Source organism: Giraffa tippelskirchi, chromosome 4 (genome assembly GCF_054371585.1).
Source record: "Giraffa tippelskirchi isolate mGirTip1 chromosome 4, T2T-mGirTip1v1.2.pri, whole genome shotgun sequence".
NCBI lineage: Eukaryota > Metazoa > Chordata > Mammalia > Artiodactyla > Giraffidae > Giraffa > Giraffa tippelskirchi.
The window spans coordinates 20,948,904-20,968,385 of record NC_137278.1 but is presented as its reverse complement, the minus strand read 5'-3'; the positions used below and the strand labels follow the sequence as shown (position 1 = coordinate 20,968,385).

Genomic DNA, 19,482 nt, shown 5'->3' with positions numbered 1-19,482 from the left:
GATTTTATTTCATGGAATGCTTGCTGTTTAAAGGAGACACAATGGAATTAGGTAACTCTTTTCCTGTGATCACCGCCACGGCTTTTTGGAAGTATCATGGATCAAATAGAAGAATAGAAGTGATATAAAGCCTGGACACACTCGAGAGGCGGTGACAAGGCCTCCGAGATTGCTGCGGCAGGCAGACAAAGAAAGTCCAGATGGCACCCAGGACAGTGTCATTCCTGTGGGCTGGTGGTTAGAAAAGACATCCCACAGGAAGCGATTAGAAATAATAATACTTTAATGACTTATTATGAGTTTATATATAAACCTGACTGTGCTGTAGTAAAAATAGAATTCAGATAAATCAATTTTTTATGGAAAATGTAACTAAAACAGATGATTCCTTTCCTGGAGATTGAATTTCTCCCAATTAAGATGGTTATTTCCATGTTGGGGTGTGGGGAGTCTTTCTTTCAAGATTAATGAGTAAAGTAAAACATGCACAGGAAAAAGCCCACTCCAGGAAAACATAGCTGGACGTGAACACAGTTCATTTAACCTGAAAGTTATATCCGGAATTTCCTTCCAAAATTTCACCCCAGGATCTTTTACACTTAACTTGCCCACCCCTGCAGTCATTTCCACCCTCTTGTGCTTTCCAAGAGTGAAGTCTTGCCTCTTCCATCGCCTCCTTTCTCTCTCATGAATAATTTCCTCTTTGCAAGAAAATCATGCCAAAAAGCCTTCATTATTTCCATGACATTGCTTCTTCATATTCTATTGTAGTTTTCATTTCACCCTGGGGACTGCAACGCCCAATTCCTGAACTGCTTTGTGTTTTTCAGTGTGTGAGTTAGCACATGCTCTTTTAGAAGAACTTAAAGCTTTCCTCTTAAATCAACAAATTCACATTGCTTAGTTCATAAAGCCTCACAAACACCAGAGGCATTTTACCTGGGATCTGAGTATGCACGGAGATCCCTGACTTTTCTCATTGATAAACAATGAAAACTTGTTAGCAAATAATAGGGAAATGTTGATGTCATGGTTCAGAATTTGAACTCTGATTGTTGACAGAACCTGGTTCAAATCTTGGATTCAGTTTCTAACGGTAGGGATTCTAACAGCTTTAGATCTCAGGACCACCATCTGAATATGTAAATAAGAACAAAACCTACTTAAAGGTTGTGGCAAAGATTAAATGAGATGATTTTTCCTACAAAATGATTATCATTGATTGAAACTTAGAAAACTTTCAATAAATGTGAGTGCTGAGGTCAGAGGAAGAATGCTGGGTGACAGATGGTATAGAATAAGATCCCAGGCATCCGTTTTTAAACCAAGTAGATTTTACTCTCATCTTTGTGGCCTTTTGTAAGTAGATTAGAACTCTAGTTAATTTACAGAAAAGATACACAGTAATCCCTCGGTATCTACAGAGGATAGACTCCAGAACCTCCGCAGATGACAAAATCCGTGAGTGTTCAAGTTCTTTACATACAATGGAGTGGTATATGCATATGACCCTCACACATCCTCATGTACTTTAAATCATCTCTAGACTACTTATGATACCTAATATTATGTAAATGTTCTGAAAAGAGTGTGCAGCACATTCAACGTTTGCTTTTTTGAAGCTTTCTGGAATTTAAAAAATATATATTTATTTTTGGCTGCCCTAGGTCTTTGTTGCTTTTTGCAGGCTTTTTATAGCTGTGGAAAGCAGGGGCTACTCTTGGTTGTGGTGCGTGGGTTTCTCATTGCAGTGGCTTCTCTTGTTGGTCGAGCATGAGTTCTAGCGTACTTGGGGTCACCAGTTGTGGCCCACCGGTTTAGTTGCTCTGATGCATGTGAATCTTCCCAGACCAGGGATCAAACCCATGCCCCCTGCACTGGCAAACAGATTCTTATCCACTGCGCCACCAGGGAAGTCCTGGAATTTTTTAAAAAATATTTTAAACCCTTGGTTTGTTGAATCTGCAGATGCAGAACCCATACATATGGAGGGCTGTCTATAATAAGAACTCTGTCATTTTTTTTTAAGCTTGAGAGAAGCACCTAATAGGTTTTACCACATTTTAGGTGTTTAAATCATGATTTCATTATGTTTTGTGGCATCTACTTATGAGTCACAAAGCAGAGAATAGAAGATAATCTCAAAAATATATCCAAAATAAAAACATAAGGTTAATAATTGTGGCCTTTGTGCTGTATTTGGAGGAGAAAATAGTAAAGTTGTGGAAGTACTCTATACAGAAATGCACACGGTACTTTCCTGTACTATGATTAGACGATGATTAAAATTTGACATCTGATTTCCCAATGGCCAAACACACACAAAATGCATAATCAAGTACAGAATCTGAAGTGTCCATAAGGTAAAAATAGAGGACATATACAGAACAAAAATAGTTGTTTGTTAGCTCACTTTTCTTCCTAACATGAAAGGTAACTGATTTTTGTCTCCATTTGTTTGTTTTATTTTGTTCTCCTTTTGAGTCTCATGGCTGGGTCAGCACCACGTTACGTGATACTGTTGGAATTCTGTTGGTCCCTTAAGGTGAAGGGTATCACAGAGTCTCTCCAGCAGAAGTAAATTATCCTCAGAATGAAGAAGAGCTTCATTTTCCAGCTGGCGGGCAGCTGGTGTGCACGCTGGACTTTTTGATGAATGGAGTCATTACATTATCTGTCTCCTGTATTCTAGACCACCCAGCACCTTCTTGGCGTTGTCTGTGGATGAGAATAATGGCCCCTTTGTTAGGCTTGCCAAGGCAGTGCTTCTGCAATGTGACCCACTGAAGAACTGTTCCTGGGCTGAACAATTTCCTCTCTGAGAGTGTGGCCTTTTTTGAGCAAGGGAGGCTGTCTGGAAACTAGAAAACACCCTGCTCACCAAAGGCATTCAGTGACCATTTAGAGCCTTACCCCTTTATTCCACTCCCACCATCATCCTCTTCATCACTGACATCCTCAGCATCATTCATGTGGATACCATCTTGAGGACTTTCTGTAGACCAGATCAACTACATAAATTATCTTAGCTAATTTGATCAAGTCTAAATGGTCTGATTTGTATTTTATGTATGAAATGGCTGAGAACTGTAGATAAAATAATCTAATCAAGAACACAGCAAGAAAGTTGCAAAACAGGAGTGTCTATTCCAATTCTAAAGTCCACACTCTTCCTAGTAAACAATAATCATCCCATAGAATAATACTGTAGCAAGGAGCTCAGAAATCAAGAATCTCAAATCTGCTTACTCATTTAGTCCACACATATTTATTGTCTGCCTACAAAGGACCAAATACTAATCTGGGCAATGGAGTGAGCAAGACATAAAAATTCCTGTCTTTTGGAACTTATATTCTTAAGTTAGAGACAGACGGTGAATAATTCGCTTGGTTTGAGGTCAATTAACAAATTATGTTTTTTCATTTTGTCTCGTAGTTCAGGGATTTCTGCACAGAGTTTCAGATTAGTTTTTTGAAACCATAGTAGTATAAATGTACTAGGAAATTTATTCCATGCTAGTGCTACATTATAAACATTATCCATGAATTTGCTAACTCTAAATGATGCTTTAACCTTTGTTAAAGGTACTACTTTTTCCCCAAAATATAACCAAAGTCTTTTCCTAGGAGCATTTCACTAAACATTCTAGAACCATAGAGACTGAGAAAAACAAGGTCATCAATTCTTCTTTGTGAATTGAGATAGGATATTTTTCAAGTAAGTTTAATGTATAAATCCATGAGAAAAAAAAAAAAGTGAAAGCCTTCACTAAGTAGTTTAGAATCCAAGCATGTTGATTTTTGTGAGCAGTAGTAAACTGGTGAAAATAAATTATCTATTTTTTTAAAGTAGTAGGATCCTTCAATTTGCTAAAAACAAGAAATGGCAATTTGTGAGGTTCATTGCATTGCTTCAGAAAATATATGCACATTTTTCTTTGAAATTTTTGTTTCTTGATGTCTCTTGTTCTACTTTGTATGCCATTTCTTTTTTGGTAGATGATCATTTGTAATTTAGACCTGCTTCATCTAATCATAGTTTTTGTTTTTTTTCTCCAGGATTTCATTATTAAAAAATGACTTGTATTATAAACGTTTAAGTTGGATGATTGGACTAAAATATGTTCTTAGTATGAAGTACATAGACACTGTGATGCTTTTTCCAACATTGATGGTTTCACACATTTTCTATTAAATTTGCACAAGCCTAATCATTGGATATAGCTCAAATACCTTTGTTTATTTTTGTCCAGTTACTATAGTTGGCAATCCCTGTTTTTCTTTCTGCCTAAAGGTTCACGATTCCTTCTCTATCAACTTCAATTTCATTACAGAGTATAGAAAATTGAAAGCATTTGTGAAGTAAACTTTATTCAGAATACTTCAGGATTTATAAGTTTCTTTTATTCTGATCTAAACTTTTATTGTTGTCTGTTGCATGTCTCAGTCAACATTTTACCTAATTCATTCATACTTTCAGAGACCTTCTAAAAAATTCAAGCTCACAGCAACAGGATCTCTATTTTGCATTCTCTAATTTAAAAGGGACTTGATTAAATTAAATAATTGGTATGGCAAATAAATTGGTATAAAAAAAGTATGGGAACAAACACAGCTAAATTGGTAAGCATTGATTTAACTTGTTAAGAGAGTGTTGTCTTGGTAGAATGTGCCAAGTGAAAGTCCAAGTCACTCAGTCATGTCTGACTCTTTGTGACCCCGTGGACTATACAGTCCATGGAATTCTCCAGGCCGGAATACTGGAGGGTACTTCCTTTCTCCAGGGTATCTTCCCAACCCAGGTATCAAACCCAGGTCTCCCACATTGCAGGCAGATTCTTTACCAACTAAGCCAAAAGAGAAGCCCAAGAATACTGAACTGGGTAGCCTAGAGCAAGCATCAATCCTGCAACTCAGTTAAATAAGAGTAAAGAGAGTTTCTATTGTATTATTAACAATTGAGGTATTGGCAAATGATATGCATTTTTTAAAAGTTATAACTTTGGATTGATTTTCTGAAATATTAATAAGATTTTTTGTCAGTATCTTTAGTATCCATTTGTATTTTCTTCTATAGATTGTCTATTCAAATCTTTCATTCATTTTCATTGTAATGCTAATTTCCTTTTTTCTCATCACTTTATAAAAGCTTTTGCACACAATGTCATATATGTTGCAACTCATTTTTCAAACTTCTTTTACTTTAACCACAATCATAGTGTTTTTGCTATTCAGCGGTTTGAAATTTTGATATGTTTCAATCTATCACATTTCTTTTTATATTTTTGGGGATTGAGGTAGAGTTAGAAATGTCTTCCAAACCCTAAATATAAAATGTTCACCAATATTTTCTTCTAGCACATTTGTACTATGATTTTTGTAATGAACTTAACTAAAGGCTAAATTTATTATGTTGATTAAAAGTGAGTCAAGGACAAATGTCTATCCCTCCTCCACCCCCTTTCCATGGCTGATTAGTTGTCTCTGGGATATTTACAGGTTAGCTGTTTGTAGTATTGCCTTTATGGCATACTCTACTCCATCATCTACATGCATACATTTCCTGATTTCATTGTTTATCTCATTGAGTTGTTCATGAACTTCTGTGCCAACATGAAGGACTGTTCATTACAAAAGCATTATATTAAGTTTAAATATTTGAAAAGGCCGGTCTTCCATTCTTACTTTTCCAAAACTGTGCTAGTGTTTTAATAAGCTTATTTTTCCTGAGGAATTGAAAAGATATTTCTTTATTTCATTAAAATTCTTATTTCCATTAAGTCAAATACACAGATTTCTTTAGAGACAACTAGTGCCAGACATCCTGGAATGTGAAGTCAAGTGGGCCTTAGAAAGCACCACTAGGAACAAAGCTAGTGGAGGTGTTGGAATTCCAGTTGAGCTATTTCAAATCCTGAAAGATGATGCTGTGAAAGTGCTGCACTCAATATGCCAGCAAATATGGAAAACTCAGCAGTGGCCACAGGACTGGAAAAGGTCAGTTTTCATCCCAATCCCAAAGAAAGGCAATGCCAAAGAATGTTCAAACTACCACACAATCACACTCATCTCACACGCTAGTAAAGTAATGCTCAAAATTCTCCAAGCCAGGCTTCAGCAATACGTGAGCCGTGAACTTCCAGATGTTCAAGCTGGATTTAGAAAAGGCAGAGGAACCAGAGATCAAATTGCCAACATCTGCTGGATCATCGAAAAAGCAAGAGAGTTCCAGAAAAACATCTATTTCTGCTTTATTGACTATGACAAAGCCTTTGACTGTGTGGATCACAATAAACTATGGAAAATTGTGAAAGAGATGGGAATACCAGACCACCTGACCTGTCTCTTGAGAAACCTGTATGCAGGTCAGGAAGCAACAGTTAGAACTGGACATGGAACAACAGACTGGTTCCAAATAGGAAAAGGAGCACGTCAAGGCTGTATATTGTCACCCTGCTTATTTAACTTATATGCAGAGTACATCATGAGAAATGCTGGGCTGGAAGAAGCACAAGCTGGAATCAAGATTGCTGGGAGAAATATCAATAACCTCAGATATGCAGATGACACCACCCTTATGGCAGAAAGTGAAGAGGAACTAAAAAGCCTCTTGATGAAAGTGAAAGAGGAGAGTGAAAAAGTTGGCTTAAAGCTCAACATTCAGAAAACTAAGATCATGGCATCTGGCCCCATCACTTCATGGGAAATAGATGGGGAAACAGTAGAAACAGTGTCAGACTTTATTTTTGGGGGTTCCAAAATCACAGCAGATGGTGATTGCAGCCATGAAATTAAAAGACGCTTACTCCTTGGAAGGAAAGTTATGACCAACCTAGACAGCATATCAAAAAGCAGAGACATTACTTTTCCAACAAAGGTCCATCTAGTCAAGGCTATGGTTTTTCCAGTGGTCATGTATGGTGTGAGAGTTGGATGGTGAAGAAAGCTGAATGCCAAAGAACTGATGCTTTTGAACTGTGGTGTTGGAGAAGACTCTTGAGAGTCCCTTGGACTGCAAGGAGATCCAACCAGTTCATCCTAAAGATCAATCCTGGGTGTTCATTGGAAGGACTAATGTTGAAGCTGAAAGTCCAATACTTTGGCCACATCATACCAAGAGTTCACTCATTTGAAAAGACCCTGATGCTGGGAAAGATTGAGGGCAGGAGGAGAAGGGGAGGACAGAGGATGAGATAGCTGAATGGCATCACCGACTCGATGGACATGAGTTTGGGTAAACTCCTGGAGTTGGTGATGGACAGGGAGACCTGGCGTGCTGCAGTTCATGGGGTCGCAAAGAGTTGAACATGACTGAGCAACTGAACTGAACTGAACTGAGTGCATTTATGATGTCGTGATTTTCTATTTAAGTACAGTGTATTCAAATCTTACTTACATCTGCCTGAAGAGCTTTATAATTTTGTTCATATAGGCTATAAATACTTCAAGTTAAGCCAGTATCTAACTATATCATATTTTTAATGTTTTGAATGGGTAATTTTCATCATATTTACTGTGTAGTTATTATTACTATACCTAAAAGCTATTTATCTGTAAATATTTTGATACCATAAAATTATAATTATGAAAACTTCATAAAATTGTTTCAGTTGAATTTCTTAGATTTCTAAATTGACGGTCTTCCATCTGAAAATAATGATTACTTTGTCTCCTGTTTGCCAGTATTTACAATTCTTAATTTTGTCTATTTAATCACTTATCTTTAACTTGCTTCAGTCTTGAAAATGGCAGATAAAGAAAATATAAATAAATAAAACATAATCAAGGGTAAAACGTAGGTGTGAAGATAAGCCACTAGAGATCCAACATCCTGTTACCCAATATCTGAAAGAAATGATGGAACAAAATGAAAACACATATTCTAAAGGTATTAAATAATGTTTCCTGAAATAAAAGATCTGAATCCCACCCACACCCACTCCCCCCACCCAGGCTGAGAATACTTCTCCTTCCCATTAACTTTGAGGTTGACCACAGCACTTGCTTTGGCCAATGGAATACAGATGCTATTCTAGGGCAAGGTCTAAGGAAGCATCACTAGTTTGATGATTTAGGCTGCAGTCCATGGGGTCACTAAGAGTCGGACACGACTGAGCGACTTCACTTTCACTTTTCACTTTCCTGCATTGGAGAAGGAAATGGCAACCCACTTCAGTACTCTTGCCTGGAAAATCCCAGGGACGTGGGAGCCTGGTGGGCTGCTGTCTATGGGGTCGCACAGAGTCGGACACGACTGAAACGACTTAGCAGCAGCAGCAGCATAAGAAAAACATGCTTCTGGTATCGAGACTCCTTTAGCCTGGGCTCCAGAATGAAGACACCTGTAACACATGTGCCAGCAGAGGGCCAGGAGGTAACGTAAGCCATCAGAGCACAGCTCTATGTATGGAGTACACAGAGAAGCTGCAAACCTAGTTGCTGATCAGAGAGTGAGAAATGAATGTTTTTATTTTTGTAAGATATTGCTAGATTTTACTGTATCATCACATTAAAAACTAACATAAACAATATTGCAGGAAAAAAAGAAAACAGATCAAGGCATATCTGATGAAGTTAACAAAATACCAGAATTCAGAATTCAATTTCTAGGCTTACTAAACAAAGGAAACTAAATTTTTGCGGTTCAGACATTGCCTCAGCAATATTAGAAACCAGTGGAAACATTTTTTAAAATTCTACAGAGATTGGAAAGGGAGGAGGTATAACCCAAAATTTTATTATAACCAGCAAAGACACTGTGCATGAAGAGAAAAACAATGCAATGATTCTCATGATAAAAGATCTTAAAAACCAGAACATCTGTGATCTTGAAAAATGTACTTGAAATAAGAATCAAAATAAAGATGTCATAAGTGAGGAATTTATGGTTTATGAAGAGAGGTAGTGAATATGGAATCAATTTAAACATGGTATCATGTCAGAAGAGATATTTTCAAAAGAAAAAACTACTTAATATAAAATTATAGTTATTGAGCTACTACTGTTGCTATTCACGTCTATTCCTTACTTTCAGCTTAATTTGCATAAAATTCTATTCTCTGTTCTCTTTCTTTTTTTCTCTTTCTTCCTTTCTTTTCCCCTTCCTTCCTTTTTCTCTTCCTCCCTCCCCCTTCCTCCATCCCTTTCTTTCTTTGTTTCTTCTTTTCATTTTAAGATTTCCAAAGAGAAGAAATATTGACTTAGTTCCCCAAATACATTGAATAATTGAAATAATGTTTTCCTAGATTGCATGTAGATATTCTTCACTATTGCCTTTACATATAACAAGTATTTTTAATTTTTAAAGCGGCTTATTTCTTTTTAACTGAATAACTTGAAACTGTTATCCAAGCGCTCTATTTCCACTTTGTCATCTAACTATTACACGGATACACATTACAAGATGTGAGATTTCATTAAGAATTAAATGAGACACGATGTGAAAGTGCTAGCAATGAAGGAGTTGGATAACTGGCAGGTGAATCTGCTCACCTAACAGAGTCAATACAAGATCCCTCCCAAACATGCAAAAGCACCTACTAAGCATTTCATGACTCACCAGACCATATTTCCTAGAGAAGTAGGGCATTGGCTGCTTTATTTTTGTATGTTTAAGTCTAGAATTGTGCCTAACTCATAACCACCACCCAGAAGATCTGTGTTGAATACAAGTAGACAGAGATTTAGAGAATCCCTTCCACACACACTCAAAAGAGTTTGCTCAGAAAGTGTATTTCTGGTTGACATTTGTTTCAAATTAGTCTCTCAGCAAGGCGGTTCAGCTGTCTAATCAGTGAGGATGCAGAAGGTCAAGTCTTCCTTGCTATCATGAACTAGCCTGTCCAACAGTTCCCAGCATGGGATGGTCTTTCTGGAAAATATTTAGGAAGGGGCTTTTCTTAGTGATCTCCATAAACATATTTGGAACATTTAATATGTGGCTGACACCATGCTAGATATTTTCATGGCAATCATCTCATTTTAACCTCCTTTACAACTTATAAGTTGGATATGATCAACCATATTTTGCAGATGAGAAAGGAGCATATTGAGTGGCTTCCCCGTAGCTAATACGTGTCAGAGCACAGGATTTGAACCCCAATCTTTCTCACTCCACGTCTAGTTCTCGTCCCATTGCGTTCCAGCTGCCTCGTAAAGGACAACTGAGGAAAACGCAAGCTTTATGTTTCCTTTTCTTTCCTCTGCCCTTTCAACATGGCTCATACAATGGAATGGAATTTCAAAAAAAGATAGAAATAAATTCTGTTCTTTTGGAATTCTTTGTCCTTTGGAGTCTTTCCCAGTTCTTGTGTGAACCGTGGTTCAACTTCTACATCCTCTCTCTGACCCTAACATCCTCTCAGATTCCTTTTCCAAGAATCCTCTCCCGCCCCATGTGATGAATCACCTGGTTTGCCTCGAGACAGAGAACAATAGCCTCTAACCAACTCATCATCATCCGGGATAAAGCTCTCCAGCTATCCGTATATCCAGCCTTGCATATCTTGTTGGCACAAACACACCTAGAAAAGTAGTAGAGTTCCAAGTTTTTCCTTTAACACATAGAGCATCCAGCAGAAGTTTAAATAAAGTAGTTGTGCTTACCTTTATTAATTTAATCATTCATTTATTTATTTACTGAGTGTTCACTCTGCACGAGGCATTCTATTTGACATAAAGACTTCAAAGCTGAATGTTGTATTCTCTGCATATATGGACACTAGCAGCTTGTAGGGGCAGGAAATAAGCATTACAAAGTATTGTGGTAAATTACGTAAGAGATAGTGTATATTACTGTAAAGATTATAATCTTTGAGACAAATTAACTTGCATCTGAAGCCTGACTTTCACATTTACTTGAGTATATATAGTCTTTTGCAGGCTTCCCAGCGGGTGCTAGTGGTAAAGATCTTGCCTGCCAATGCGGGCGACATAAGACACTCGGGTTCAATCCCTAGGTCAGGAAGATCCCCTGGAGGAAAGCATGGCAACCCACTCCAGTATTCTTGCCTGGAGGATCCCACGGACAGAGGAGCCTGGTGGGCTACATTCCACGGGGTTGCAAAGAGTTGGACACAAATGAGGTGACTTAGCATGCATGCTCTTCTGCATGACTCAGTTTTTTGTTTTGTTTTTCCTCTGTTTATACTTATTTATTTTAATTTAACTTATTTTTTATTGAGGTATACTTGACATAACATTATATGTTTCAGATGTACTACATAGTAATTCGATATTTTTATAGATTATACTCTATATAAAGTTATTATAAAATATTGGCTATATTCCCTGTGCTGTACATTGCATCCTTCTATCTTATTTATTTTATACCTACTGGTTTGTACTCCTTAATCCCCTTTACCTATCTTGCCCCTTCTCCCTCCTCCCTGCATCATTACTGTTAACAACCTCATCCAGCCCAGGTGCCAATCTAAACCAATGTCTCTAAGCATTGTTCCCTCCCTTTCTCAATCCTAATGTCTAGCTTTGGTTGCTGTATTTGACCTTCCATCACATTTCTGTCTTCCTCCTTATGTTTATTGTCCAGCACCACTGGTCCAGTGTCCGAATATGAACACAAGACTAGCTTATGGTGCAGTTGGCCCTCAGGCATGCTGGACGATATTGCTCCTGTGTCCTAGCCAGCATTTTGCAGCTGTTCCTGTGCTATGAACTCTTGACAGTGCGGTGAAGCCTATGAACTCTTTCTCAGAACATTTACATGTGTAAAAAGGCAAAGATTTAAAAGAGAATCTATTGTATAGGAATACAATCATTCATATTAAAATAAATGTATGATATGGTACTATTTGTGATTAAACATTAGATTTTAAAATCTAGCAGAAATATGAAATAATTTTGAAGGCGTGAAGAGTGTAAACATTTTGAAATATCTACAATAGCTTTAACGGGATGTGAAAACCTCTGATGTCTATTGATTTTATAGATATTACAACTAGGATTATAGTTTGTTGCCTATATGCATAAATAAAGTACATGCTAAATTTCAGTTGGAAAGTAGTAAAAATAAAGATGTAATATTTTATCCATGGTTACAATCTTTGAAATTTTATCCACAGACCTCTTGGAGGGCTCATGGACCAAAAATTAAGAGCCTTGCTCTAGCCCAGCATTTTCCAGAGATTTCCAAAGCCAGCATCTCTCATAAGCTTCCTCTACATGTCTGCATGGAAACTAGATGTCCTGAGTGCCTGGGGACCCTCTCTTTGGAGATCACTGTAGCATCTCTTCACTATAAATGAAAATCTCCATGTTTCAAGGTGCAGATTAACCCAGGCTTCCTTGGGGGAGACCTGCCTGACCATGGAATCCCATGAATGTGTTTTCTCACACCATGGCTCTAATTCATCTGCCCAGAGTTTTTGTCATTACAGAAGGCTAGAGTCACCTGTTAACTCTTGTTCTAGTCACTGCCCCAAAGTGTGCGCCTTGCCTTGCTACTATATTTTATCAGCTTAAATTGTGGATGTCAATTATCATTATCATCTCAACAAAATTACTTTGCATTTTATAAAGCTTAGAGGAGATCTCATTTGTTTCTTGTGACAGATCTCTGTGGGTAGGTACAACCCAGCCATAATCTTTATCTTACATATGCGGGAACTCTGGGAGATAGTGAAGGACAGGGAAGCCTGGCATGCTGCAATCCATGGAGTAGCAAAGAGTCAGATAAGACTTAGCAACTGAACAACAACATAAGAGGAAAACCCAGTGACCATATCAAAATGGAATCCCCTTTCCTGTCTGTCTTTACGTCTGCCTCCCCTCCAACATCTCAGAGTTTGGCCATCACAGGAGGTTAGTGCATGTCAGTGGCTGATTCTTTGAAGTCTTCTCCTGCACTTGAAGAGATCATTCTCTATTTCTAAAGCTGTTGCAAGGCTGGCTGTCCAGTTAAGAACTGCCAAAAGGAAAAGCCAAAGCATGTAATCACTAACAAAGAATCTGGAGCCATTTCGTACGACATCCTCAGGTTAAAGAGGAAGAAACAGAATCCAAGAGAAGGAAATGAACATCGTCAAGATGCAAGAGAGGACCTAGGTCATAGGGCTCCCACTGAGACTGGAAGTTTATTTGTTCCAGTAACTAGTATTACTTTCTCAAATGTAATCCATTTGGAATGATATAATCAACAAGGATAGTCATGAGTGCCTACTCTGTGCAAAGTATTTTCACAGACAGTCTTGCAAATAAAAAAATTATTAAACACAGTCTTGAATTTCCTCCATAGTATGTTTCTTGTATAAAAATATCTCTATTATACATGTTAAATCTAGGACTTGATAAGGCTATGTGCAAGTGTATGTCTGTATATTTGCATATGTAGAAAAACATTTGAGCATACTTACTCATGTGAATAATCAGATAATACATACACAATTATATACACACAATAACTATAATGTATAGTATTACACATTTACACATCCAGACATTTACATGCTTGCATAGGAGTGAGCCCTACTATACTCTATATAGAAAATTAATCAGAAACATGTATACAGAGTGGGTGACATTTATGTGATACGAATGTCAACTACACACACATCAGTATGCATTAATGCACATGTTTAGATGCATGTGTATATACAGAGATGTGCAAATATGCATGCCTGTACATATACAAGGGCTTCCCAGGTGGCTCAGTGGTAAAAGAATCCACCTGCCAATGCAGGAGATATAAGAGACACGGGTTCAATTGCTGGTTTGGGATCATCCCCTGGGGGAGGGCATGACAACCAACTCCAGTATTCTTGCCTAGGAAATCCCATGGACAGAAGAACCTGGCGGGCTGCAGTCCATAGCATCGCAAAGAGTTGGTGTTGGATTGAGCAACTAAGAACACACACGCGCACGCACATACACACACACACACAGCAGAGAGACAAATGCACAATTTAAATATACACTTACATGTTAAATACATAAAATATGTACATGCATACATTTATGGTACACTTAGACAATAATATGTGTGCATAAATCTACATATAAATCGACATGAAATATTTGAAAATTCAGTACTTGTTCATTTGGTTGTCTTCCTTATATCCTTAACATCCTTCACTCCGCCCAACTTCATCAGCAAACCTTCCAAGATGAGGAGGCTATTTATTAAAATTCCTGCACACACCCTCATTCTTCAAACCGCAGGCCCTGTTTGGGTGCTGGCTATGTTCCAGAGCGGAAGGCCAATAACCAAGTGCTCAGATAGACCCAAGAACTGGGACAAACAGGATAAAGTCTAGGCTGGAAAGAATTCTAGAAACAGCTCATAAAAATGTCCCACTGAGCTCTGGCAGAGCTTGCGCACTTGGAGCTCACACGGCCTGAGGCTCTGTTTCTTCAAATGAGGTATCTCCATTCAGCCTACAGGGCTTTTCAGCCAACCCAACATACGTGACTTCAAAAAAAAAGGCCCCTCTAACCCATGGCATGAAGGAAAAGTTAAGGAAAATTTGAATTGCAAACATGGCATGAGGAGTTATGAAATTAAAAACTATTTCTTTATCGAAGTCATTTCCTCCAAGGATAAATAACATTCAAAGCACGTGGATGGTTTATGTATGAATCTATTTACTTGACAAATCCTGTCCACCTGCTGTGACTGTGCTAGACACTGGAAGTAGAGAGATGAAAGCCATTTCCAAGGAACTCACGGTGTCTGTGCTAACCTGAGTGCCATACTCAGGAAGGGGGCCCCTTGAGAGGTGAAGGATGAGAAGGAGTGAGCAAGAAAGAAAACAGGAAGGACACCTCAGACCTATGGAACAGCATGCATGGAAACACAGACACCAGAAGAGTCAGGTGATACTGTGGGAAGACAAATCCCTCAGGACAGAAGGAAGGAAGTTGGAGAGGAGAGTGGACTTGTTAGGAGACGGGGTCAGAAAGAAGACAGGGCAAGATGGGGAGCATCCCAGAAGACCAAACAGAGGACTTTGCATGGATCTGAAACGCCACTAGATGCCATTGCAATGTTTCTGTGAGCTTCTAGGCCTCAGTCTGTAATCCTAAGACATACTGACCATTAAAAAAGTCTGCACTCAGTTTGACAATCTCTAGGTCCATCCATGTTGATGCAAATGACATTTTTTCATTCTTATAACTGAGTAATATTCTCTTGTAAATTATCTATTCCTCTGTTGATGGATATTTTAGGCTCCTTCCATGTCCTGGCTACTGTGAGCTGTGCTGCAAGGAGTGCATGCATCTTTCCAATTATGATTTTTCTCCAGATACATGCCCAGAAGAGGGATTGCTGGATCATATTGTATCTCTATTTTTAGCTTTTTAAGGAACCTCCATACTGTTCTCGACAGGGTTGTACCAATTTACATTCCCACCAACAGTGTAGGAGAGTTCCCTTTCCTCCACACCCTCTCCAGCATTTATTGTTCGTAGATTTGTTTTATGATGGCCGTCCTGACCTGTGTGAGATGATAGCTTATATCATATGATATCGCCTATATGTGGAATCTTAAAAAAAAAGGGGATACAAAGGAACTTTTACAAAACAAGAATCAAGTTACAGATGTAGAAAACAAACTTACGGCTACCAAGGGGGAGGGATAAATTGGGAGACTGCAATTGACATATACACAATACTATATACAGATAGCTAATAAGTGCCTACTATATAGTGCAGGGAACTCTACGCAATACTCTGTAATGGCCTATATATCGGGGAAAGAATCTAAAAAGGAGGAGATGTATATATATACATATATATATATAAATATACATATCTGATTCACTTTGCTGTACACCTTACACAACTCTGTCAGTCAACTACACTCCAAAAACTTTCTTCAAAAAGTACACATGTGATTATCTTCCATTCCTCATTAGGTATCAATCAGAGTAGGAGCAGATTAGATGCAAATGTTACTATGGGTCTTTCAACTCACATGTATGTCTTACTTAAACCAAGGCAAAGGCAGTATTAGAGGTCCAGTTTATTTACTAAAAATAGAAGATATGTACACAAATCCCTCAAATTCTACATGAGTGGCATGCAAGTGTAGTGATATGATTGCATCTTTTGGTAAAATGATTGCATGAAAGGCCCAAAGAAAGGTCTCTCGATATTCAAACAATACATTCCTGAGTATGATTGTAGAGCTCCTCCTGTTTACAGAGAGAATCAATTTTTCTATGCCTGAATATACTACCAAACAGATTCAACACAATATTCAATACAAATACCAGCATAATAGTCTACTCTGTGTAGGCCAATAGGATGAGGTGGGTGTATCTACAGGGCAATTGAGTACCCAGGCCAATATACTCATATTCCTGGGTAACCCCTACCACATCCTGAAAACAAGCCCAGGCTGGCTCCTTGAAGGCTCACAGGCCACATGGTAATGGCGGGGGGGTGGGGGTGGGGGGGGTCTTCCCAGTTACAACCATCCAAAATAGGCCTGCCTCTGCCAACCCAGCTGCTGACCGATGACCCAGAAATGAACTCAGCCCCAACCAACAGAGCCTGGTCCAAATCAGTAGAACCTCCTGGCTTGTCCATTGACTAGGAAGCAAAAATGAATGCTGCTGGGTATTTGTCACTGAGGTTTTGTGGTTGATTATCATGCATTGCCTTTGAGGCACTAGAAATGAATGTGGCTTTGGAGTTCAAAAACCTGATCCAAGGCCTGGTACTTCCACTTGTGAGATATATGTTCTGTAAAAAAAAGCATTGCATCTTTCTAAGCCCCCACAGTACTCTCTGTAAAATGGGAAGAACCACAGCCAAGAGCAGAATTGTGTGATGATCTGAGCAACGTGTAAAGCACTGGTATTTAATAAGCACTTGGCACCTGGAACTTTAATTAGTATTCCCCTTGCTTCCACAACAGTCCTCATCCTATGATTCTGACAGCACAGACTTTTAAAAGGCACATTCTCTGTTGAGGCTGGCAAACCAGCATGATGAGGTGAAAGCAGTTCAGGGGCTCTGAGCACCTCTTCTTTAAGGCCAACTTGTGAAACCACCAGCTAATTTAAAACAGGCTCCTGTGGACAGCAGACATCCCCACAACCATAGCGACCCCGGGCCTGGGAGCTCACGACTCCCTCTACTTAGTGAGATCCTTCCCTCCCGGGCCGGGCCTGCCCAGAGCTCAGAGCTCTCCCAGAGCTCAGCGATGGTGGAAAACTGGGGCGTCCCACTCAGACCACCCAGGAGCCTTAGCTGATGCACTTGGCTGCCTAATTACAACATGCACTGATGAGAAGGCGATGTTCCCGCAGCCTGCGCTTGCCGCTGCCCTGACTCTGGCTCTCAGGGTCACTCCATGGGGGAGGCAACGCCTTTGATCTACAAAGCCCATGTCCACTTTGATCCTGGTCACCTTCAGGGTCAATCTGTCAGCAGCTGGCCCTTCCCACCATGTCAGTCACCTGTGCCCTGAGACAGGCATTTAATATTTCCAGATGGAGAGAGACTGAGAGAGATGCTGGAAGCTTCTGTGGTGAAGCCAAGAATGCAATTTGAAAGAGACCCAAGATGCTCTCCGCACTCCATCTTTTTCTTTGGATTCCTCTCGACCCTGATGCTCGGAAAGACTGAAGGCAGGAGGAGAAGGGGACGACAGAGGATGAGATGGTTGGATGGCATCACCAACTCAATGGACATGAGTTTGAGTGAACTCCAGGAGTTGGTGATGGACAGGGAGGCCTGGCGTGCTGCAGTTCATGGGGTTGCAAAGAGTCAGACATGACTGAGTAACTGAAATGAACTGAACTGAACTGAACAGCCATAGGAAAGGAAGGGTGAAAAGGCTCTCATGTCCTACCAGTCACTGGGCATTGCTACCCCCATTATCATAATCAGCCTGGAGTCCAAGCTGAACCCTGACACTTGCTATCTAAGCAACTGTGAGGAAGTCCCTATGCTTTGCAGATCCCAGTTTTTCCGTCTAAGGAATAACAATAATTTCTTCAATAATAATATATGTAAAATGCCTGGCATTGAAATACTCCAAAACATCATTCTCATATGTATGCCTTTGTGCTCAGTCGTCTCCAACTCTTTGTGATCCCATAGACTGCAGTCTACCAGGCCCCTCTGTCCATGGAATTCTCCAGGCAAGAACACTGGAGTGGGTTGCCATTTCCTTCTCCAGGAGATCTTCCAGACCCAGGGACCGAAACTGGGTCACCTGCATTTGCAGGCAGATGCTTTACCATCTCAGCCACTAGGGAACTTTTCAGATCCCAGTTTTCCCGTCTGAGGAATAATAACGATTTCTTAATAATAATATATGTAAAATGCCTGGCATTTAAAGACTATGAAACATCATTCTCATACTAACTGCATGATTGAAATAATCACCTGCCATCTCAGAGCAGAAGAGACAGACACTCAAAGACCCAAGGTGAGTAGGGGGTAGACATGAGATTTGAGCCCAGGTCTTCCAGGCTCCAAATACCCTATTGTCATCCTGTTACATTACCTACTGTGGATTAAACACACTTATCTACACTTATAGGTTTCCCAGGTGGCACTAGTGGTAAAGAACTCCCCTGCCAACACAGGAGACATGAGAGATGGGGATTTGATCCCTGGGTCGGGAAGATCCCCTGGAGGAGGGTATGGCAACCCACTCCAGTATTCTTGCCTGGAGAATCCCCATGGACAGAGGAGCCTGGTGGGCTACAGTCCACGGGGTCGCAAAGAATCAGACACAACTGAAGTGACTTAGCATACACACATGCATCCACACTTAAAAAGTTCATTCATAAGCTATTCTATATGCGTTTATTTTCCACATCATTCGTTTACTTATTTTTTAGTTTTTTAAAATGTAGCTTTTCCATTTTAGATGGAAATATTTCTAAAATGATTGATAGACTACTGTTCCTTCCTGAGAACAATTACTGAGTACAAGTTTAAACTTTTCGTGATGATACAGTGTCATTATTATAACAACCTATCAGACTATTATGACTATCACTTAGAAAGCTCTATTATAAAATGGCTCTGGCCGCCCACTCTCTCCCCATTCACCCATCAGGCTCCCACCTCTCGCCAGTGTTTGTCTCTTGCAGCCTTCCCCTGCTTCGTCTGCTTTATCAATGATTCTCAGCATCAGTGAGACAGTAATTATCTGGGAAGTTTGCTAGCCACACAGATATCAGGACCCCACCTGAGAGATGCTGTAGGTCTGGGGTGAGGCTTAGAACCTCCCAATTTTAACAGGCTCCCCAAGGATATGCTGATGCAGGTGGTCTGAGAATCACACTGAAAATATATTAGGCTGTGGGCTGAAAACCAAGTTACTCAATCATTAATCTATTTAGCACATGTTTCCCAGATGAGGCATGAGTTTTGAGACATGGAGGTGAGACACACTGAGCTCTCTACCCTGGAGGGTTTACAGTCTAGTGAGCTGACAATCCTCACAAGCAGTCATCAAAGCTGGGCTAAGAGACATAAGAAGTTTGCAAATGAAAGGG

General features: G+C 39.5%; 1 long non-coding RNA gene across 1 annotated transcript; it reads left to right on the top strand.

The window, feature by feature from the left end:
- Positions 1-1,067: 1,067 nt before the first annotated feature.
- LOC145547124 (uncharacterized) lies at positions 1,068-13,228 on the top strand. The gene is made up of 2 exons (XR_014083546.1): positions 1,068-1,461; positions 12,081-13,228. It is a non-coding gene; the product is annotated as an uncharacterized LOC145547124 (long non-coding RNA).
- Positions 13,229-19,482: the final 6,254 nt, after the last annotated feature.